Source organism: Lissotriton helveticus, assembly GCF_964261635.1.
Source record: "Lissotriton helveticus chromosome 1_1 unlocalized genomic scaffold, aLisHel1.1 SUPER_1_unloc_9, whole genome shotgun sequence".
NCBI classification, from domain to species: domain Eukaryota; kingdom Metazoa; phylum Chordata; class Amphibia; order Caudata; family Salamandridae; genus Lissotriton; species Lissotriton helveticus.
The window spans coordinates 4,428,820-4,452,985 of NW_027611736.1; the positions used below are offsets into that span (position 1 = coordinate 4,428,820).

Sequence of the window (24,166 nt, forward strand, 5' to 3'; positions counted from 1 at the left end):
TCTGTATACCCCTGGGGAACCCGACAGAATTTATACGATCGCCCTTGGAAACTGAAACTGAACAAATACTGGCTGTCTGGGTGTATGGGGATACTGAAGAAAGCGTTCTTCAGATCTATGACAGTAAACCACTGGGCTGAAGGTGGTACAGATGAAAACATTGCTGTAATGTCGGGTACAACAGGGTATTGTGGTTCCACTATTTTATTTATGGCTCTCAAATCAACAATCATCCTATATTTGACCTGTCCTGTTCCTTCATCACGTTTAACCACAGGTAAAATTGGACTGTTACAGGGACTGCTTGTAACTTCTTGTATTATCTTCCGTTGCAATAAGTCTGAGATAACTAATTTCAGACCTTCCTCACCTTCTTTTGATATTTTGTACTGGGGGATGCGAGGTAGTCTGACATTTGGCTTTACTGTAATATGCACTGGCTCAATATCCATTTTCCCTACATCGTTTGGTCCATGTGCCCATAAATTTGGATCAATATCTCGCAGTTCAGGTGGAATGTGATTTTTATCTGTAACCATGTATTGTCTAGACACTTTTTGCTTCTTACAAGTTAAGTAAACACCATCTGGTGTACAGTATATAGTAGCATGCATCATTTTCAAAGCTTTTAAACCAAGCAAATTTAGGGAACATTTCTCTGTTAGTACAAATGGCATACTCCCTGTTATAGGACCAATTGTGAAATCCAGTGGTCGCGAAATGGGGCTTGTAACAACAGCATTTGAAAATCCCACCGACTTATCTAATCTTCCCGAGAGAGGAACATGGGGGAGCAAGCGGTGGGAAATCGATGTATTAGTGGCACCAGTATCTAGAAGAAATTTCCTCTCTTCACCTTCAACTACCATTTTTACATATGGGCCTGAAGAATCCACTGGTATCTGCACTCGCTCCCTGTCCTCTCCTGGGCATCCCTATTGTGTCCAGTCCTCATTGTCATCATATTGTGCATAATCTTGAGTGAAGTACGCATTATTTCTATTGTCAAAATAGTTTGTCTGTTCAGCGTCACTGTAATTTCTTTGCTGTCCTCTACCTCTCCCTCTGTCTACACGGGGAGTTGAGTTTCCCCTGTAAGTGTTCGCATTATTTCTCATAGCTTGACCCTGGCTCTGTAACAAAGGGCACTCATTCCTCCAATGTCCCTCCTGGTAGCAGTTAGCACATTGATTGTATCCTAACCCTGCTCTCTGTTGCGCCGGAGCTGAAGCAGCTCGACCAACCCCACGACTACGTCCACCTGCCCTCTGAAAATTTGTACGTCCTCTTGTCCTTCCTCTGTCAGGAAAAGCTTGCTGCATTAAAGCTTTAGTCTTTAATTCCTTCATTTGCTTATCCTTCTTTCCCTTTTCTGAATTTCTCTTATTCTCATAATAGCAAGCCATTGTCAATAACTCAGCTGGGTCTTTAGCAGTCCATGTACTTTCGTATGTCTTTATACTGTCCGATAAGTCAGGTAAAATGTTACTAACGAACTGGTTAGCGAAAATGCGCTTTCCTTGTACTGTCTGAATGTCTTGTCCACTGTGTCCTTTAAAAATCTCTTCTATTCTGCTAAAAAAATCAGTCACTTCCTCTCCCTCTTTCTGTCTACATGCAGTCATTTTATCCCAGTCTACTTTTTGTCTTGGCAGAATTTCCTGCATGCGTGCTATAATGTGTCCAGGTAAATCTTTTAAGACTTGTGGCACATCCTCTCCTGCTCCTCTACCAGTATCCGCAGCTGCTATGGCTGCCCAGTTAATTTGTGCCGAATTATGATCCCTAACGGGGCGCCATAATTCCTGCGGTACCAAAAAATCGAACAGAAGGTCAACATCTTTCAATATCATGGGCGTCAAACTAAGAGCAGATTCAAGGTGTTCATAAAACACTTTCGGATTACTTCTAGGATCAGGCAACTCTTTCTTTAGGGCCAATAGATCAGCCCTCGTCCATGGGGTGTGCACATATTGTCGGATGGCGGGGTGAGCTCCACCCCTTGGATCAGGAATTGGGTGCACTTCTCTCATAGGGAAAGCTGAGGTATCATGCTCGTGTTCTGGACCAAAATGCTGGTTGATATGTTGACCGGTGGCGGTATACATAATAAAATCTAACTCTTTGTGGTAGTGATAACAGGCCTTAAACGCATCTTCACATTCTGTGTCTGTTAATATAGATTGTTCGCTCTGCCTCCATAATTTGTGTAACCACACTGGTATTCTGAAAGAAACGGTACTGTTCTCTAGCAAGAGTTCACAGTATTCAAGCAATCTAGTCGCCATACTATTAATAACAAGATTTCTAGCTCTCAGTTCCCTCATTCCTTTAAACGTTTCCCAGGCTCCTGTTTTTGTTTCTTCCCCAAGGTCCATCCATTTGTATGCCATCTTTTTTATAGTTTCCCTTTCGTTAAAGCCTAATCGGGTGTGTCTAATGTTTGTGTCTGGTGTTCGTCTACTCGTCATTGGTGATGTAAACCAAGGGGAATTCGGCCAAATGTTCCCTCTTTGTGCATTTACTGCGGGGGAATCACTCTGTGAAGCAAGTGGTGTCATTGGTGCTGGTAGTGTCTTGCTGGAAAGTGCTGGAGCAGACGGTGTTGCTGGGATGTTTCCTACAGATCCATGTGTGCCCTGCGAATTATTAGTAGGAGAGACTGTTTGTTGGGCTGTTTGTTGGGCCTGAGCTGGTGCAGCAGGGGCGGATGCTTGTTGGGCCGGTACAACGGGAGGGTGCACAGGATGTGCTTGTGGTGGGGCAACAATGTTAAGCTGTTGGCCTCCAATTCCCGGACCTGGTGGGGGAGCCGGTATTTGGGCAATATTATATGGGGGAGGTTTGTCTAACAAGTCCTCTAATACCTCATCAAGAGGAGGGCAATTCCTTTGGTCTACTGCGACAAAGCATTTTTCTGTTTTCATCCTAAATTCTCTGTCATGCTGTTCTATATTCTCACTTATCTTCATATTATTATAATCTGCCACTTTGGCCGTAGTTGTTTTATTCTTTTCTCTCTCTCTATCTTGTTTTTGTTTCATGTTCCTAGTTCTAGCATATTTCTCCCATGTTTGAAATGCTTCAAACATAGCAGGTCGGACTTTTCGTTCCATCATACATTGCTGTAAATACTGTAACTTGGCTAAATCAAAGGTACCATCAATAGGAAACTGTAATTCTTTATCCTTTTTTGTGTAATCATGCCATATTCTATTGTATAAATTCACGGATATTCCTTTTTTTATCATTAATACCCAACCTGGACTATCTTCCACAGGGGCGGGGACGCTTTCGTCCAACCGGTGACCTGAATTTATACAACAGATCGTTTTAGAAATGCATTTCTTCATTGTTCCTATTATTTTTAGTTATAACTATTCTTTTACTGTTTTACCCACAACTTATTAAAACCTTTGGTTAACCAAACTTGTTTTTAACAAAACATGCAACAGAACAATCTCACCAATCTGTGGTGTGTCCTTGAATCGTCCGACTGTTGGTCTTCGGACAACACGTCTGTTTCAGAAGGGATCAGCTCGTGGACTTCTGCCGGGGAATCCTGTGTCAAGAGGCCAGTCGGGACTTCAGATGGCAGCTGCTGCGGAGAAACGCTGTCTCCTTCGTGCAGGGGGCCCCTACGATCATTCGGTCCTCAGTCGCACCTCTCAACCACGGACTCAGTTAGCCGTTGGATGTCCCACGGAGAAGTCCCTTCGTGGTCGCCAATTTGTCGAAGTGGATTTCTTCTACCTCGCCCAGGTATGCTCACAAAGGAAGACCAGCAGTCGGAGGTAACTGTAACATAAAAAGATTTTATTGCGCTCGAGCGGGTACACCACCTCACAGCACCATGTGGCTATGAGAGAAGTGGACAATTTACAAAGTCATAGACAGCCTTATATACCTTTTGTGCTGGAATAAGCGTAGGTGGGAATGGATATACAAATCAGCAACTGCCAAGGATGATTAATGATCCCAGGACGGACCCATGTACTAGTCGGGACCAGTCACTCTGGAAATATGTATATTTGGCATGCAGAACGCAAATATAAAGATTACTCGCTAAACCCCATCAGTCATCAATAATCTTGTGATACACAGAATAAAGCAGAACTATGCATAACTTGTGCCAAGTATAAACATAGGCGGGCCTGTGGTTACAGAGTCAGGCGCTCACTTGATTACTCATCCGGATATGGAACAAAAGGTTATGTCTCTTGTGTCAACAGTAATTTGTCACCATCAGCAGTGTTTAGTTAACTGTAATACATTGGCAGTAGTTAGATAGGAAAGTTAAACAAATGAGTCATTGACCTTTAAGCAATGCACCCTGCTCTACTTGTGTGTCATAAAGCAAAGTACAAACATATGCTCTGGGGTCAATCGATGTCTCAACATTTCTTTGTGCAGATGAAGCGGCCACGTTATATGTGCTGAAGTGGAAGGCTAGAGAAGATTAACACAAAATGGTTGCTGGAAAACACAAAATGGAGGGGCTTTCGTCCACCATAAAAACTGTATTTTCACACTGTCTCTCCACACAGTCCCCAATGTTTACCTGCTTGCCACATTGTCCACAGTGAGTGGCTACCTCTCCACGAAGCCCACAGTGAGTGGTGGCTTCTACACACAGTCGACAGTGAGTGCTTGCCTCTCCACAGAGCCCACAGAGTTTACCTGCTTGCCACACAGCCCACAGTGAGTGACTGCCTCTCCACACAACCCTCTGTGAGTGGCGGACTCTCCATACAGCCCACAGTGAGTGGCTGCCTCTCCACACAGCTCACAGTGAGTGGCTGCCTCTCCACACAGCCCACAGTGAGTGGCTGCCTCTCCACACAACCCACAGTGAGTGTCTGCCTCTCCACATAGCCCACAGTGAGTGGATGCCCCTCCACAGTGTCCACAGTGAGTGGCTGCCTCTCCACACAGCCCACAGTGAGTGGCTGCCTCTCCACACAGCCCACAGTGAGTGGCTGCCTCTCCACACAACTCACAGTGAGTGGCTGCCTCTCCACACAGCCCACAGTGAGTGACTGCCTCTCCACAGTGTCCACAGTGAGTTCCTGCCTCTCCACACAACCCACAGTGAGTGACTGCCTCTCCACAGTGCCCACAGTGAGTACCTGCCACTCCACACAACCCACAGTGAGTGACTGCCTCTCCACACAGCCCACAGTGAGTGGCTGCCTCTCCACACAGCCCACAGTGAGTGACTGCCTCTCCACAGTGTCCACAGTGAGTACCTGCCTCTCCACACAACCCACAGTGAGTGACTGCCTCTCCACAGTGCCCACAGTGAGTACCTGCCTCTCCACACAACCCACAGTGAGTGACTGCCTCTCCACACAGCCCACAGTGAGGGGCTGCCTCTCCACACAGCCCACAGTGAGTGACTGCCTCTCCACAGTGTCCACAGTGAGTACCTGCCTCTCCACACAACCCACAGTGAGTGGCTGCCTCTCCACAGTATCCACAGTGAGTGACTGCCTCTCCAGAGTGTCCACAGTGAGTGGCTGCCTCTCCACACAGCCCACAGTGAGTGACTGACTCTCCACAGTGTCCACAGTGAGTGGTGGCCTCTCCACATTGTCCACAGTGTGTGGTGGCTTCTACCCACCAACCCAGTTAGTGCCTTTCCTCTTGCCACCTTGAGTTCTTTCTTTGGCTATGATACACTTAAATTCATACAAAAGGATAATCTGTTAACTCTAAACATATATTTATTACGATGCATTAGATAGGTGGGAGACCGGCGCACTGGACAATACTGCCTTCCCCAGCAACGCTCTTGAACAGCGCAGCCAAGGGCGGGCCTGTCTGTGCCCATCAGAGTCCGGAAGAGGCTGGGCTGGGCCATCCCTCTAACCCCTGTGATCTGGGGCATCTTTTTAAGGTACTTTATTAAGTTACTTAATGTATTCTTTGCTCTGTTTTTGGTCCATGCAATCTGTCAGCGGTGAGTGTTTCTTGCTGTGCAAGTCTGTGGGAGAGGTTTCTTTTTAAGTCTCATTATTTATCCGGCAAGGCACTACACCCTGATCACTTTGCATAATTGCAAAGTTCTCTGCAAAGGTTCCTTAAAACACAGTTGCTTAAAATGAATGGGAAAAGGAAGCAAAGCACGGGCCCGCCAGGAGGGGGCAGCACAGTTACTCCTCTGGACATGTTTGTAGCCAGGAAGGCAAAAGTTTTGTCAAACAAAATTTGCACTAACTCAAAGGAGGCTCTCGCTGGAATTAGTAAATCATCCTCAGACCTTATTGCCCCCTATTGACTCTTTGCAAATGGAAAATGGTGGCAAGAGGGTACCCATGGCGATTATTGCTTTTGGTATTGATCTGCCATTTGGAGTGGGTGGAAACCAAGTTGAAGTCACTTCTTTCACTGAACCACCGATTAAAAGGACGAGAGGAGGAGGGGAAAAAAACTCTGCAGATACCCAAGAAGGCTGTTGGTCCAGTTGCTTTACACCAGGAGGACTTGAGTCTGTTTGTGTCTGAGTTGTTACCCAGAATTGAAGATATGTTAAAAAAACTTTTGGTACCTAATTATCTGCAGTTCACTAAGGTAGAAGCTTTGCTTCATCAGGCCCCTGAGTTGCACTCTCGTCATTTACTCAGGAACTTGGGAGCAGCGACTGGGTAGGTGGCGGATGGTGCAGGGAAAACACAGTGTGTTGGAACGGCGTCCTCAGCCCCCTCAACAAGTGGCTGCCAGCCCAAGGATGCCAAAAGTAGTTTGCAGTCAGGTCTAGGAAATAAATACCCCCCAACAGAAGGGCATACGCTCACAAATGAGCCTGGGAATATCACAATAAATGGGGCAGTGGTGGGCAGTCCCATTGAGATTGCGGCTGCCCTCAGCCGGGGGCCACCTCAGAGGAAGGCCACCCCTTAGTTACATTTGGGCACTTCCTCACCCCCACTCTCTTCTGCGGGATTCTAGGAGGAGTCCAAAACCTGCAGCAATATATTCTTCAAACAAAAATGTTGTGTTGTGTATTTATTCATGCATGCCTATTCTGCTGTGGTGTGGGTGGGGTCTTGCACCAATAAAGGAACTATGCTAGATGCTCATAAGGTTGACCCTCACAACAACTCTCGGTCCAATTTGCAGGACCCAAATTCCCCCAGCGATCCTCAGAAGCTAGAAGGGAGCACTGATATATCACATCTGCCTCCAGAGTCAATCCCCGTAGTGGCCGTTCTGAGCGGGCTCCCCCAGTTAAGCAGGGTACCCGGGAGTCTACGATAGACCTGCTACACAAAGTGACCCACTGGCTGGACAATTCGTTAATAAATGGTTTCCATTCATCACCTCATGTCATCATGGTCAGAAGAGTGGGATGGGTCGGATCCTCCACAAAGAAAGATAGGGAGGGCGACTGCATTGTGGTTAACTTTACGTACCCGATACATATAAAAACCATGATTCACAGGGTACGCAGACGAGATTTTAAAACTGGAATTAAGATGTTCTTGCTTTACTTTTATTTTATGTTATCCTTCATGGGTACCACGTCAAAGAACCCAGAGCACAAACATCGGTTTCCAACCAGTAAGGTCAATACATTGCTCAAATATGAACTCAGTTGAGTGTACTTTTAATGTTGTGATGGCTTTGATGAAACTTTATAGGTACCAATGTATCAAAACGGTCAATTATGTGTGTCTTTAATGCAATGTCTGAGATATTATGAGCCTGTTTAATAAAACGATGTTTAAAAAACCATGAACTCAGCTATCCCCCTTGCAAATAGATTTGCTCCACTGAGGGATTTAGATAGTATTGATTGACAACTGGCCTCGACTGGGGTTGGGGAGGTTACAGGGTGACTAATAAACACTCCCTTAACATCTGTCCCCACCCAACCAGACCCATTGAATCTTAGAATTATATCCTGGAATATTGCAGGACTAAGGGCTAAAAAACATGTGGAGGCGTGGCTTGTAATAATAAGGTGCAGTCATATTGTTACCCTACAAGAAACATGGGATACATCGGACTCTTTTATCCTGAATGGTTTTGCCCCTTTTTATAAAATACAAAACAACAACGGTCCCATGCATACAAAATATATGAGAAACAATAAATATAGACAATTCAATTCTATATTTGGAGCGACATGTCCAGCCGGACAGAGGTCTTCAATTATTTACTCAATTGAAAGTTAGGTATAAAAGGAGAATACCTTCAACAATCAACAGTGTGGGGCACAAGCCTGTACCCAGACACAATCAGATCAGTACAGAAGGTTAACAAGAGACAGGACAGGGCTTATAAGGCAAAAGCAGCGATTTCTGTAATCATTTTAATGTACAGAAGTATAAAGCAAGAACCATTACATATACATAACATATAAATCAGGTTTAGTATAAGGTGCACAACAAGTCGACAGCGTTTCGGTCCCACTACTTGGTTATGGGGACCATCATCAGGACACTTATTAAATGCCTTAATGTTTTAAGTCTCTAATGCCGAGGAGAGTTTGCCCCGATCTGCTAGGGCTGCGAGCTGTGGTAAATGGACGCCTAGTTGAAGGCGGAGCCACCCGGAATCGGGACCATTTCGGAATTGCCGCGTTACAGTTAGTGTCAATGCACGGTACCAGGGAGTTACCGGATCAGTCGGCTGTAAGTTCTGCTTCCTGGTTTCTCATTATTATTCCTTTTTATAAAATGGCTTCCCCTTCCACCATAGGACGTGCAAAGGGAGGCTGGCTTATTTTTTTATTTTTAATTTATTAACTTATAAAATGTCCATAATTACAAAGTACTGGATTCAAGATAGCCTGGCTGATGAGGATTATGAATCCGAAACCGGTCCCAGGATGCTTGTTTCCGGTCCAGGGAAGACATACCTTGGCAGTTCGGGCTGGACTGTTTCCATGAGGCACAGGGTCAGACTGATATGCATATGGCCATGTCTGAACTGGGGTGGTGGAGTGAACTAAAGAATTGTGATGGATTAAACCCAGATCAGTTGACTGGGGGTGAGTGTTTGATTTGCTCAAACGCTCCATCCATCATCCCCTTTGGTATCGCTTTTTTCACGCTCAGTTGGCAGGGTATGCCCAGACGTGAGTCCCTTGCTCACTCTGCCACTGGATTCAAGATAGCCTGGCTGATGAGCATCTTGAATCCGATACCGGTACCAGGTTTCTTGTTTCCGGTCCAGGGAAGACATGGCTTGTCAGTTCGGGCTGGACTGTTCCCATGAGGCACAGGGTCAGACGGATTTGCATATGGCCATGTCTGAACTGTGGGGGTGGAGTGAGCTAAAGAATGGTGATGGATTAAACCCAGATCAGTTGACTGGGGGTGAGTGTTTGAATTGCTCAAACGCTCCGTCCATCATCCCCTTCGGTATCGCTTTGTTCACCCTAAGTTGGCAGAGTATGCCCAGAAGTGGGTCCCTTGCTCACTCTACCACTGGATTTAAGATAGCCGACTGATGAGGATTATGAATCCGAAACCGGTCCCAGGATGCTTGTTTCCCGTCCAGGGAAGACATGGCTTGGCAGTTTGGGCTGGACGGTTCCCATGAGGCACAGGGTCAGACTGATTTGCATATGGCCATGTCTGAACTGGGATAGTGGAGTGAGCTAAAGAATGGTGATGCATTAAACCCAGATCAGTTGACTGAGAGTGAGTGTTTGATTTGCTCAAACGTTCTGTCCATCATCCCATTTGGTATCGCTTTGTTCGCCCTAAGTGTGGCAGGGTATGCCCAGACGTGGGTCGCTTGCTCACTCTACCACTGGATTCAAGATAGCCTGGCTGATGAGGATTATGAATCCGAAACCGGTCCCAGGATGCTTGTTTCCGGTCCAGGGAAGACATGGCTTGGCAGTTCGGGCTGGAATGTTTCCATGAGGCACAGGATCAGACTGATTTGCATATGGCCATGTCTGAACTGGGGTGGTGGAGTGAGCTAAAGAATGGTGATGGATTAAACCCAGTTCAGTTGACTGGGGGTAAGTGTTTGATTTGCTCAAACGCTCCGTCCATCATCCCCTTTGGTATCACATAGATTGTCATAAGTAACACTGTTAGCGCTCTAGTTGTTCTTTAGAACACTCTGGGAGGCAGCAGTAGAACACTTTATATCCGCTGACATTCACTGCACCTGCTGGCGAGAAAATCATGAGAAAACTGTTTTCTCTTAAACATGATTAAAATCAGCTTAGAACAGCTTGGAACAGACAACAAATGATTTATATTGTAACAGTCAGCATCCTTTAATTTCACAGGGTAAAATCACCTTAAAACAGACCATTCCTAAAATTAGTGTGGTACCATTCACAAATCATTTACATTGTAACTGTTATCATCTTTCCATTTCAATTGGCTCCATGTCCAAGAGTCCTGTAACGGCTGCCACGGCATGTTGTCCATGTTGTGGCCAGCCTTTTAAAAGGGGGGGGTTCCTTTCGGGTGTGCCCACTCTGCCCCCTCACATATTTTTTAGGTTGAGCATCAGCGCATGCGCTGTATGCAAGACCTGCTGTAATCATTACAAGGAGTGTGATCCCACCTGGCTGCTTGCCATTGGTTTACTCCTCCATCACTCTTCCTTTTTAGCTTCTGATTGGTTGGCACTCCTGTAACATCTCTTCCGGTTTTCTCTCAGGAGCACCGGCCAACTACAGTTTTGTTACGCTGTAGTTGTATATATGCTCCTTTGGGGACTACTGCTTTTATATCCACACCCGTATTACTTTTCTCCACACGGGCGCCGCGCTTCATGTTTCAGCAGGGCGCCCGTTTCTACTTATTTTGTTTATTGTTACCGTCCAGAAGTTGCCTCCGTGCAAGGCAGTCATTCCCGTTCCTAATCTCATCAAATGGTAACTTGATGTTTCAACAATAAATAACAGTGTTATATAAGCCTTACAAAGCGTAGGATGGGAGAGGTGAGCAGGAGCTTGCTGCCGGTACTGAAGCATTCACGGCACAGGGCTGTACGAAGCAGACCGAGACAAAGGCAGTGCAAAGCCAGCATTCTGTCATTTTCAGCACCCCCTCTGCCCCCTTCCTTGCATGTGTGCAGAACACCAAAATCCAACTGCCCTTGCACTTCAGGCACAGTAACACACACGTAATGTGTACCATGCAAACTCTAGTAATCTGTACACAAGCTTTCTTGCACACAGTTGCCTATTTAGTGCCACACACAACCACGCAAAGTCATTCATGCCCAGGCCTCTCTCATACAAATCATCACGTTTGTCCTTTTACACTCCCATCACCATCGCAGCTAAAATTGTTGCCACAAAACAACACAAAAGAAACAGTGGAGGTGGTTGCGACTGCAATCGCATCCTGAATAACAACTGACTTCTCATCACCACCGTAGTGACAGTGATGCTTTTATTATTTTTTAATTTTTTTTATAGCGCAGACTTTACCCGAAGGTGTCGGAGCGCTTCACAATAGGAACAGTAATGATACATGAGGAGAAAATTACAAGTGAACAAATTACAAAAGCAAACGTTAAGTTACATGAGGCAAAAGTGACAATTGTGAGCAAACAAATTACAAGAGGTAGCAAACGGTACATTACAGGAGGAAAAAGAGACAGGTGTGCAAGTTACAAAAGCGTACACAGTACATATAGAGGTGTAATACTGCAATAAATGGCAGACACTCCAACACAAGAACAAACATTACGTAGGCATTGGTTGCACTTGTGCAAGTATCTAAAGCAAACAAAATGTAAGAGGTAGCAAATAGTGTGTTACCAGAAAAAAGTGACGTGTGCATGTTACAAAAGAGTACCAAACACAGGTAGAAGGCTAATACTGCAATAAATGGCAGACACTCAAACCACAAGAACACACTGTGAAGGCACTTCCATAGTCATAAAGAGTAGATTTTTCTATAATGGAAGGTTTTCCTTCAGATAATAGAGAGGGCGTGAATTAAATTTGGAAGTGTCTTTGAAGGATGAGAACTTTGAGGTCCGTTTTGAAGGCCTGGGAGGAGGAGGTGGTCCGGAGCTGAGGCGGAAGTGAGTTCCAGATTCTCACTGCGTTGCCTGAAAAGGATTGGTTCAGAAAAGGATTGGGCCATCGATCTTTCCTTCTTGAAAGTGGGAGGTTCAAGAAGTAAACTTTCTGCATTACTAGAGCCTCCAGAGAGTTTCCTCCATCCCTCATTTCTCCACACAAATCCCATCAACTCCCATGGTGACTAACCGTCCCTACCTTTTAACGGACTCTTCATAAGAATGCCTTTAAACGGAGCCTGTTGGACTTGGTCCATTTCCCCAAAAAAATGTTCGCCTTTCACCCCCCTAATTTAGGATGGCTCCTCCATGGTAGAAAGTTATATAGGCCATGTGTGTTGTGAGATGGCTAGTAGATGTAATGCAATGGTGTGCACTTATTTTCCCCCATTGTAAAAATGCACCCTGGTGAAATGTCGCATTTAAAATGGATGCCATGGTTGTGCGTTTTGCCGTCTGCCTGCAGTGGGTTGGCGGTCTAGTGTTCTTTTACCATTGCAGAAATGTCACTTTTAAAATGGACGCCATTTCTGTCTGCTTGTGCCGGCTGACTGAGGTGGGTTAGCGGTCTAGTGTTTGAAGTGACAAGGTGCTCTACACTTCCCCCAGTGGCAGTGAGGCTGGAACTGCCAGGGACCTTCTAGAAGCTTCCAGCCTTTCTGGTATAGGTAGAGCAGTAGAGTTGTCATGTGCAGAGACAGAGCTGGGACAGGAATGTGAGGGGACCTGTTGCCAGGGGATACCGCCACTTGGGCCTGTGTGCTGGACCCTGCACCCATCTGGAACCCTCCTACTGTCCCCAGGCTAGGGGAAGCCCCACTGCAGGAGTTTAGGCTTCTGTTCAGGAGGAGGGCCACGCTGCAGTGGGGATGGTGAAAGCCTACGCCCTGTTTTGATAACGCCCCCACTAACTGCTGACCTGGCCCAGTAGTGCCTACTGCTCTGTCCCCCAGGCCCATGAGGAAGGAGGGCCCCCCTAGGTCCCTGAAGCTGCCGGGACCTTGCGCCACGCAAGCGCTGTGCAGAGAAGCACCTAGAAGGGAAGGAGCATCTTGGACTGGACCCCCCAGGAGGTGAGGAGTGTTACCCTGGGGCTTGCTACTGGGACTGCCCGCCCCCCCCCCTTTCGCCGTGTGCCTGGAAGTGCTGGCCTGCAGGAGACTGCTTGTGTCCCCAGAGCGCTGTGACCAAGACTGACCTGCTGATTGCCTGCTAAGCGCTACAATCTGGAAGCGCTGTACCTCCTAAGCGCTGTGTTGCATGATCCTACAGAGCTGTATGAGGAAGATTGTGCCCTTAGGGAGTTGTGGCCGGGAGAGTGTCTGTCTGTTGTGCCCCTGTCAAGCGCTATACTGCCTGGGACTGCAAGAAGCATTGAGCCTCCAAGCGCTGGGGCTTGAGAAGCTGTCAGCCCCCTAAGCGCCACAATCTTGAAGCTGTGTGTTAAGCACTGTATTGCCCTGGGAACTGCTGCTGGCCCAAGCGCAGTGAGTGCTGCTGTGTACTCTAAGCGCTGTATCCGGAGGACTGAGCCCCCAAAGCGCTGTGCCGCCTGGAAGCGCTGTGGGGCCCCGGAGAACTGTTTATTGTGGAAGCGCTGTGCCCCTTTGAAGCGCTACTGGCTCACCTGTAGTCCTGGTACCCAATCCTGAATAGCGCTGTTGCTTTTCACGGCCGCCACTCCCCGGGACAACTGTAGTTGGGCCCTGTTTACTCTGGTTGATTTTGTGAGGCCTCCCCAAGCAAGCTAAAGGAAGGGAAAGAGGGGATTACAGGCCATACAGGTTCCGGGCCTAGTGTTTTCATGTTACCTGTTCAGGCATGATGCACACTTGTGCCTAATGTTTATTGTATGCTGAATATCCTGCTAAAGGTTTCATGCCCCCTGGTAGATGTGTTTCCTGCTCCATAATTTAGGCCTGCTCCGCCCTATGCCAGGTGTTGATGCTAGGTGCGTGATGTTCTTTTCGCAGGGGATGCTGGTGCAAGGTCTGCTGGGTCGTCATACCTAATGTGTTATGTTAAGCTTAATGCCTGCTGCCGAGGATTAATGCCTGTGTTTGCCCTGCAATATTGACCCTGTGTTTCATGCCAATTATATAATTTTTATTTCAGCTGGACACTAATGGACTTCCTTAACCCTTTTTCTTACTTCTCCCATTTTTCCTTGTATTTAATCCCCCTGGTATACTTTGCTCTGGCGCCAGTTGGCGCCCCAGTGTGATTACTAATAATATTGTGTTTTACCTTTGCAGGTTGGAGATTATACGAAACGTATTGTTTTACTTCCAACCCAGTGTTGTGTCTCTTTTGTGGTGTGCCTGGTGTGTCGTCTGTGGGTACTGAGTGGATGTTTCACACATGTGCTCAGGAGTTTGGCCTGCCCACTCTGCTCCATGCTCCCCCCTGTAGAATTGGTAACCCCATTTCTAACAGTGTTTCATACATGAACTAAACTTAAACAGAGGAAAAGGCAATGTTATTAAACCATGGATGAGCCACACTGCTGAATTAGATTTGGCTACAGAAAATGGTAATGGTTCTAATTTTTTTATATGCAATAGAAAATATGACGCATCCTTCATAGACCTGAACTGTTGTTTTCTTTTAAATTAAACTGTAAAAACACTGACGAAATATTAATGTAGTCCCAAGGCACTTTCCTAGATTTTAAAGTTTGTAAGGTCCATGCAAACTGTGTGATGGACCGCAATTGATTTTGACCATAGAACAAAACAGAAACATCATCTTGCACAATATCCACAACAGATGAAACAATATTATCCAAGGTGTAAATCCGGGAAGAGAGTGTGTTAATGCTATTATCAATGAGAGCAAGCACTTTTTCCAAATTAGCTTGGTCTATTGCTCTTAAACGGGAAGCAGCCTCAACCTGCAACAGTTCCCAAACTTCATTGTAAATCGCACATATATATAGCTTGTAGATCTTTCACTCACAGGACCCTAACAAAATCAGTTAAATCAACATTGTCGGTAAACAAAGATAAATGATGTTTAACAGACGAAAGAGTGGATTGTTTCAGCCAATTTTGACATAATTTCCCCACTGACTAGGTGGTAACTAAATGGGAAGTTTCAAAACGGGATCAGTTCTGTCCTGTGTAAGGCCAGGGGGTAAACCCAGAAAGCCATGTTGACAAGAATCAGAACTTGTTGGCCACAACAACCAACCCTCAGGATCCAGGGACAAAATGTTAAAGGAGGAATTTGAAATGAAAGATTGTAATTCATCAAGGGATCTATCAGTATAATTGTTCCAATTAGGGTAAGCATGCAGATTAGGAATTTTAGGGGTATTCATGTGTTTTGAAGTGGCCAAACTAAGACAAGTTGATTGTGAGATCGTACTATTTAAAAACAACATGTGGCCGAGAATAAGACATGCTCAGTGTAAAGCTTCAGTGCCCTGCACTTGCCAGAGTCTAGAACCCCAAACAGATTTAAGATCTATGGTATATTTCCATAGCTTGTAGCCATCCACTGCTAACTGATCCATAAAGGATTTGGAATACAACAATTTTGAGTGAGTAAGTCTCACTTTCGAATTAGATTTGTAATTTAATTTAAAATAAAATGAACTCAGGTTAGACCGATCAAAGTCAGTAAAATGTGAATTTATTCAAAAGGGTATTTGAGCTGCCTTGTATGGGAGTAGACAATGTTCCCATTGGGTGTAATTAACCATTTTTCTAAATGTATTAGCCTTCTGCAGAAAGTGAAGGGCATAGTGTTGGTAACAGAACAAGTCGGCGTAGTTTGTGGAGTCTAAATATAAATCCTCAGCATCAAAGGCAGCATAATAGTTCAAATCAGAAAAGAGAGCTTCAATGGCTTGGACATCGCAATCATCAGAACGTATGTTTTGTTTCACAACATCCACCATTGAAACACAAAGTATATTAGGAACATTAACCACCTCTGTGGGTCCATGAATTTGAAATTTTATAGCATCTCATTCAATAACATCTAGCACGGGTTAGGCTGTGATGTTGACAAGAGTCTGGTCTCTTTTCATGATGTATGATGAGGAGTGTGGGGCCAAAGTTCCATCAATTAATCAGATTTTTGATCGTTCAGTTATATAGAGTCCATTTACCAGACGGAAAAATACCATCACAAATCCAATCGACATGAACAAAAAAATGGAGATCAGAACCAACCAGATGTAATTCCAAGGTTGAACCAAAAAATGTCTTTTAAACCAATAACAAAAATAGAAAACATCAATGGTACATTCGATGTTATAGAGTCAGAGTCAAAGGAAAAATGCGACTTGTCAGCTAGACTTGTTTACACACCAGGCAATGACAAATCCGTGGGATATGTATACTCAGTATCTTCATGTGGATCGCCAGCTGGCGAATTTAATAATGGATTAGTGACTGTGGACATCTCTATAGCAAGGTCAGGGATGTTGGTGTCAGCAGAGGCCAAAACAGAATTTCTCAGCAGTGCTGGACAAGAGACAGCAGGAGTCATACTAAGAAGAATCTGCCACTCGTTGTAGTTTGACATTGTCAATGGAGTCGTACCTGTTTCCCTTGCGACCCGGAAGTGGTGGTAAAATGACTGTTCTTGTACCTTGCATGCCAAGCACTGGAACGGGTGCATGATACGAGGGGCTGAACACCTTCTTGTTCTCCACCTTCTCACAGACCAGGTCACCGACTCGGGGTAGCCAGCTAACTACCGGAATCTACCAGAATCTGTAGAGCAGCTTCAGCTCCATATGTGGAGGGCAAGTGTCCCTTTGCAAGACTGTCTCAAGTCTCTTGTAGGTTCTGTAACACAGCAGAATGATTATCTACGTCAAAGGGTACGGTTGTCGCCGCCATGTCTAGACCATCAAGGTCCGGGACAAACATTTTTATGCCAAAGAGCATTTCGTACGGTGTCTGCCCACCCAGAGATCTTCTAGGAAGGTAATCTAGTGCACGTTGTACCTAAAACCCTAGCTGTCAAAGATTGTTTTAAGTCATGGTTCATTCGCTCCACAACAGAATTTCCCTCAGGCCGGTATGGAGACAAAAATTTCACCTGCACCCCCCAAAGAACCCATGGCTTCCTTGTACACCTTAGAGGTGAACGCTGGACCTGATCAGAATGGAAGGTGCCACATGCGAAAATTCCCACAAAGACATGCAACTCTCTGATGACAGTTCGAGCATCAGCACTCCTTTGTGGCCAAACGCAGAGAAAACGTGTGCATGAATCCACTGCAACTAAGATATACTTATACGCAGTATCAGCAGAAAAAGGTCAGCAGTGATCTAAATAAACACAACCAAGTGGTCTATTAGATATGTACAGCTGAGTTTGTGGCGGCCGTGCAGCAGTTAAGTAAGTAAATCGTTTATTGTGATGATTATTTAAAATCTTACAACATTACACATCTCAGACAAAAACTAAAAACTGTGTTTATGAATAAAAACACAAAATGTTATTTGTAAGAAACTTAGGTATCAAAAATAGGCATGACATCTAGATTACTTTTGACTATCATTAAAAACTTTACAAAAATAGCATTTAAAATAATGTCGTTTGAGTTCATGCAATTAATCAAGGCCTGTCTACATGTCCTTATGCCACGTGCTTTGAAGGGAAACTTTAGTAACGATTTCCTCTCCTGTAAAAGCATAGGGCAGGTACAGAGAAGATGAAGCATATCTTCCTCACCATAGTTACACAGTCTGCATTTCATTTGAGTTTTCGGTCTCTCCCACGGGGGAAGGTGACATAGGCCCGGCATAATTCTAAATCTGGCTTTAAGGAGAACCTGTTTGTTTTTTTCTGTCCATGTTGTTACCAGGTATTGTTGGATTTCCTTCTTTTTGTATCCATTAATTACCATCCATGCGTGTTTTCTTTTGGTGAGGATAGCTTTATCGTTTAAGATGGATAGATGATTTGTAGTTGTATTAATTATTTTCTTGAACGATGACTTATTTATATTGTTTTCCCATATTGGCGTGATTGCAAAATCCTTTATTGCTTCCCTAAGGTAGATCCACGCAGTAGAATTTGTGTCCTTATTTATTTCTCTCCATAAGAGTTGCGATATTTCATTTTTATGGTCAATTTTTATTTTATTCCATACTTTTATAACGTGGCCTTGCCTTGCATATTGCTGGTTGGTCAGTCCGAACTCTAGCCTTACTTGGGCGGGGGACGCATTTGCTGGTAAATGAAATATTGCTCGGTAGGCTCTGGTTATGATCTTATTCAGAGATTCGCTATCCTTGCCCATTATCGCTTCACTGCTGTAAGTTATAGTCGGTAGGAGTTTTGCGGCAATTACATTCAGCAGGGGACCATAGGTTAGGCTGGGAAGTGACTTTTGCACAATTCTAAATGCTGCAGTTAGTGAGTTCGATTTTCTTTGAGTCTCAGTTTTTTGCAGTTGATAGCTACCATTTGCATCAATAGCACACCCAGGTATTTATATACCTCTACTTGCTCCAGCTCCTTTGTATCCATAATCCATTTACTTTTATATCTTCTTTTGTTGTTTTTGGCCACTAGCATAATCTTTGTTTTAGTCTCGTTTATGACCATCCCGTTCTCTTTTGAGTATGTTTGAGTCCGCATGATTAGACGTTGTAGTCCCACTTTGGTATGGCTCAGTAGTATGACGTCATCCGCATACATCAAATTCGTGAGGCGTTTATCAGCTCGTTTCGGGGGATGCGCATTCTCCTCATCCAGTATTCCCGTTAGGTCTACAAGAAACAAGTTAAAAAGTAGGGGGCTAAAACACAGCCTTGTTTCAGGCCTTCCTTTGCTGGAACCTCCTTTGATAATGTTCGTCCGTCCCCATCCTCACACTTACCCATGTCTCTGTATATAAAAGTCGAATCAGCTTGAGGAGGGGGAGTGGAATATTCATTTTTTTCAATTTATTCCACAGAAGGTCTCTTTTAACACAGTCAAATGCTGATTTAAAATCTATAAAACATAGGTACAGGGGTTGTTTGAGTCTGATTGATTTATCCATTAGTAATGCCAGAACCATTATATTAGTTGTTGTTCCTAGGCCTTGAATAAAGCCTGTTTGGTTTAAGGGCAATTTCTTTGTTTCTCTCACCCATTCAGATAGTTTTGTTAACAGAATTCTTGCAAATAACTTCGCATCTGTGTCTTGAAGAGTAATCAGTCTGTAATTTTCTGCAAGAGCCCAGTCTCCCTTTTTAAAAATTGGAGTTATTAAAGATCCTCGCCATGACTTAGGGACTGTTCCAGTTCTAATAACTTCTATGTATAGTTTCTCTAGTATGGTCGCCCATAGTTCTGGGTTTTCTTTAAAGAGAGCAAAAGGTATCCCATTTCGTCCGGGAGCGCCGTTTTTCTGTTTTTTTATAAGTTTCGTTATCTCTTCTATTTCTATAACTATTGGCGTATCGAAATTCTTATCATTAAAAGGAGATTTATCTTTTTTGCACCCCTGTTCCTTTTCGTGGGTTCTTGACTGTGACGTGTCCTGATTTAAATGTCTCCTCAAAAAGATCTCCCATTCCTGCTCCATTAGTGGTGATGAGATTACCTGCTTGTTGGGTCTAGCAAGGCTATTGATCATCTTCCAGAAGTCTCTAGTATTCTTTTGCTTGCTAGCGTGGAATACTTTTGCCCAAGTTGCTTGTTTTGCCAGATTTTTCTCACCCCCATATTAGTTTCTTCAGATTTTGGTTTAATGACTTTAATTTTCCCAGATTTTCCAGTTGTATCCCTGGTTTCTTTAGTAGCCTAACAATCCTGTTTCGTTCTTTCTTCAATGTCCTTATTGTATATGGCAGATTTAAGTGGTTTTCATTATCCCTGGATGGGTCTCTATATTTTTGGTTCTTCTTGATATTTATTTTGGTTTGTGGTGTGGTCAGCTTCCCCATGAAGTTTTCCCATTGATCTATCACTGATTTTGCTGCTGTGTCCTTAAGGCAAACTTCCAAAATCCTTTCCACTCCATCGTTCATTATTTCTTTGTTTTCCACATTTCAAAACAGTTTTTTCTAATTTGTTGTGCCAATATGCCCATGAGCCGATTGGTACTCCTTATTTCTATTTAGTCCGATGTTCATTATAATTATTTGTTGAGCATGATCACTTTCGTTTACTTTCTTTAGTTGGTACGAGATAATATTGTGGAACATATGCAACGAAGTCATGGTGTAATCGATCCTTGAAACTCCATTATGCCCAAAATAACTGTTTAGTGGTGGAACATCTGGGTTTTTTCTACCGTTAATTATTCGGAGTCCCATTGCTTCAATGTCCATTACTAGTTTCTTTCCCTTTTTATTCTCATCAGCATTATTGTCTATCCCTAGATCTTGTTCAGGAATTAGCCATTGATGGTTTTGGAATTGTGTTATGTCGCCTCTTGTGTGGGATGACATAAGGTTTAAATTAAAATCCCCAGTAATAAGGAAATCTGCTAGGGGATCCTCTATTGTTATATTGATAAGAGCATTGTTCAGGGTTCTACAGGTTTCTTCCCTGCTCCGATTTGTAGGCAAAATATACACCGTAATTAAATATAATGTTTTAGGGATTTGGTTAGTTTTTTTATAGGTCACTTTAACTATCAAGATATTAGTACTGTCTACTATCACTTGTTCATGGTGTGCCTGTAGTGTGTTAGAAATAAATATTGCCTGTCCACCACTGGCTCGTCCGAACATTCGCTCTTTTATTGCGTGCTCATAATAGCCAGTGTATCCATGTAACATAAATGGTTTAGTTTCCCAGGTTTCTTGTAATACTATAATTTGGGGGGTTTCCGCTATGGAGTCTATCTGAGCATTTAAGATCTTAGCTCTCAGTCCATTTATGTTCCATGAGCATACTCTTATTATTCAACTTTCATTACATTTGTCTCTTATTTGTGATAAGGTACCATATCATTGTTTCTGATTACTGTGGAGTGCCATAGTTACCCATTTTTCATTTATTTCTAAATTTCTATTTATGGTGTTTTGTGGAATGGTACATATATTTTTTGTCGGGGACCTACCAAGTGCATTTTTTAGAACTGAAATAGTCTGTATTTCTACCTTTTTGTGTTTTGGTGTTGTTTCCTCTTCAATGAATGGAGTGGGGTAAACCTCTGGTAGTTTTTTGGTAAGTAATATGCCCCAGGAATTAAATGTGGTTTGTTCATTCATAATCTGTTCGGTTATTATTGGCGAAATAAATTTTATTAGCGTTGAGGTTTGAATATTATGTTTCCCCTCCAAAAATTCGACAGAGATGATATCTTTACTGACGATATTGCTCAGTGCCGGTAGTGATTTAAAAAGTCTAAGTAAGTTCCCCCTGTTAAGTATATCTTGCCTACCTCTAGATTGAAATTGAGGAGTGAATATAATTTTTTCACTATTAATAGGGCTTTGTACAGTGGGGAAATTGTTTCGCTCAGGTTGCTTGGGTATGTAGATAATTGACTTTTTTCCTTCCCTGCTTTTAATCTGTAGATGGTCCCATTCCGATGTATTTGTGGGACCGTTTGCTGCCTTTGACACTGTGAGGGCCCGATCTTTCTCTTTTTTTTCCTCAGAAGTGCCATGTATTTGGTGAGGAGTTATTGGTTGAATTGTATTAGTTGGACTGCTTCTGTTTATTTTGTCTGTATTGCAATTACTAGACACTCTTTCTTCTTTTTTTAGAATTGCATCCAGCAGTTGAAGGTTTAATCTGCTGACATACATAACAAGAAAAGACATATTCACAAGTTTATTTATACAATCCATGCCACCAGTAACGCTGCTGTAAGATAGAGACATACGCTGAAACGTCTGCATGAACCGAGGCTATGCCTTCGTGAGCAACTTTTATCAAGGGTAGCCTGCGGTCCGCGTCGGGAATCAGCCTGTCACCAACATTGTTAATTCTCACATAAGTAACTTTATCAGGACTTAAATGATAAGAGTATTTAGAAGGGAAACCCTTAGGGTAATTATCACCGATCTCTGTAGCAGCTATAGCTGCCAAGATGTCATCATTATTCTTACTGTTGGACCTTGTAACTGCTGCTACTACATATGTTGCTACTGCGGTCTTTGCTGCTTCACCAGCAAGACTGTTGCCAACAGCGTTCACTCTTACATGCTGGTGACCAAGAGTATGAATTACATTTACGAGAGGCAGACGTTCTTTATTTCTGCGACTCAAACCCATAGCATCTTGTGCTTAATTGTGCAACCTTTAGAATCACGATAGTCATTCTGAGTCCAAAAGAATACATTTTTATTGAAGCACTGAACACAGTAATAAGAGTCACTCACAATTAAAGTAGCCACACGAGGCTCAGCAAACTTCAATGCAAACACTAGAGCACAGTTTGAGAAAGGTGTGTCAGGACAAGCTTTGTTTTTTATAGTCTATTATGGAAAAATTTCAATTACACGATGGTTCCTTTTTTTGTTTTAATAAAGGTGTTACTATATTCGTGTTAGGAGAACAGCCAACACTTGTTTCCCCCCTTACATGGCCATCCGGCCTGGGGCTTCTTCAAGGTGTTACGAATCAGGTAGAAGAAGTATATCTGGTCGTTCTTTTCTGTGGATAAATAGGGATTCCCTGATTTTGGTGTAATGCCGGTACGAGTCATCTCGTGCGATTGGAATTTTTCCATAATAGACCATAAAAAACAAAGCTTGCCCTGACACACCTTTCTCAAACTTTGCTATAATAGGGGGTTAGGGGTTGCCCCATCCCGAGGGCAAGCTTGACAAAAAAGAGGGACCATTGCTCAATAAACGGCTAGTAAGGGATTGGGACCTTTTACCCCTCATTCTCACTAACCCAAGCACTAGAGCACGTAGCTCTGCCAACTGGGCGGTACAGTCACCTAATGTCTGCATGTGTACGACATTGGGCTTGAATTCTCCATTCACCATGGTACCAGCCACGATTGCGCTGGCCACTGAATATGAATGCTTAGATTCTGTCGCCGGTTGCGCGCCGAACCGTCAGTGTTAATGATACAATGGTAATCCTTAAGCGTGCGCATGAACAGAGGAGCAGGATGAACAAACTCATACTGTAAGAACTCCTGAGTTTGCAATGAGGGGTCAAAGATAAATGTGACATCCGGAGATGTCAATGAAGTTGCCCATTGTATCCAATTAGGATATAAAACTTTAGAATTTGGTACACTGGCTTTTATCACTGCTTCAAATGCAGGATAAGGTGTAACAACCAACATGTGTTTTCCTTGTGACTGCGCTCTCTCTTTTAAAATCGGCATCTGTACAGCTGTCAAGACTTTCTCGACAGAAGAAAATTGCTTTTCAGCCGAAGTGTACAAGTGTGACTTGTAAGCGATAGGCACTGTGTCTCCTTCATTAAACGTCAAGTACGTGAAACCCACGGCACCATGCACAATTCTTATTACCATGTTAGTGTGGTTATCATGAGTCAATAAGTACTTAGATTCAAGAAGATCAGACTGCAAAAATTGCAGAATAGCTGAATGTTCAGGCAGCCAGCATGACTTGCTAAAAGTTGTTTGTATCAAAGCATATAGAGGTTTGATATGCTGGGCATAATCAGGAATATAAGTACACCCGAAATTCAAAAATCCCAGCAAGGATTGTAGTTTTTTCAGAGTTGTATGAGACCATAAACGAGCGCATTTCTCCAGGAAGTGAGGTGCGAGACCTCTACCTTCATTGTTTTGCTCATAGCCCAGGAACAACACTGTGTACTCCGCAATGTCTGACTTTGCAAAGTTACATTTATAACCGAAGTCCGCAAACATAACTATAATGCGGTCAATGCAACACAGATGCGGCCATAATTCGTCGTCCATGAGATAAATATCATCAATGTACGAGTACGCATCAGGATCAATGCCATCTAGCAAAAGAGACGACACCTGCGGCAAAGACGCCTAAGCTGTTTTTATAGCCCATAGCCAATCTTTTAAATTGTTTTTGCTTGCCGCCACAAGTGAACGCTGTCCATTGACTATTAACAGAGGACAGGTTATGACTAAAAAAGCCATTGGAAATGTCTAGTGTGGTCTTAAATCTTTTTCACACCAGACTGTCAACGAGAGCTGAACTGTGGGTGTTCTGTACCGCACATGTATGACAATGTGAATTTAAATGTCGATAATCCAAAACCAGGCAGT

At 43.7% G+C, this 24,166-nt stretch overlaps 1 long non-coding RNA gene across 7 annotated transcripts in view; it reads left to right on the top strand.

The window, feature by feature from the left end:
- Window positions 1–24,166, top strand: part of LOC144806596 (uncharacterized) — a 394,727-nt gene that overhangs the window by 248,015 nt on the left and 122,546 nt on the right. For 5 of the 7 annotated variants that reach the window (XR_013605842.1, XR_013605841.1, XR_013605843.1 and 2 more), the window contains exons 7-8: window positions 3,456–3,762; window positions 5,744–5,899. The exons of 1 other annotated variant lie outside the window; for it this stretch is intronic. This is a non-coding gene — a long non-coding RNA (uncharacterized LOC144806596). The remainder of the gene's footprint in view (window positions 1–3,455; window positions 3,763–5,743; window positions 5,900–24,166) is intronic. One more of the 7 variants, XR_013605844.1, reaches the window with a different exon arrangement.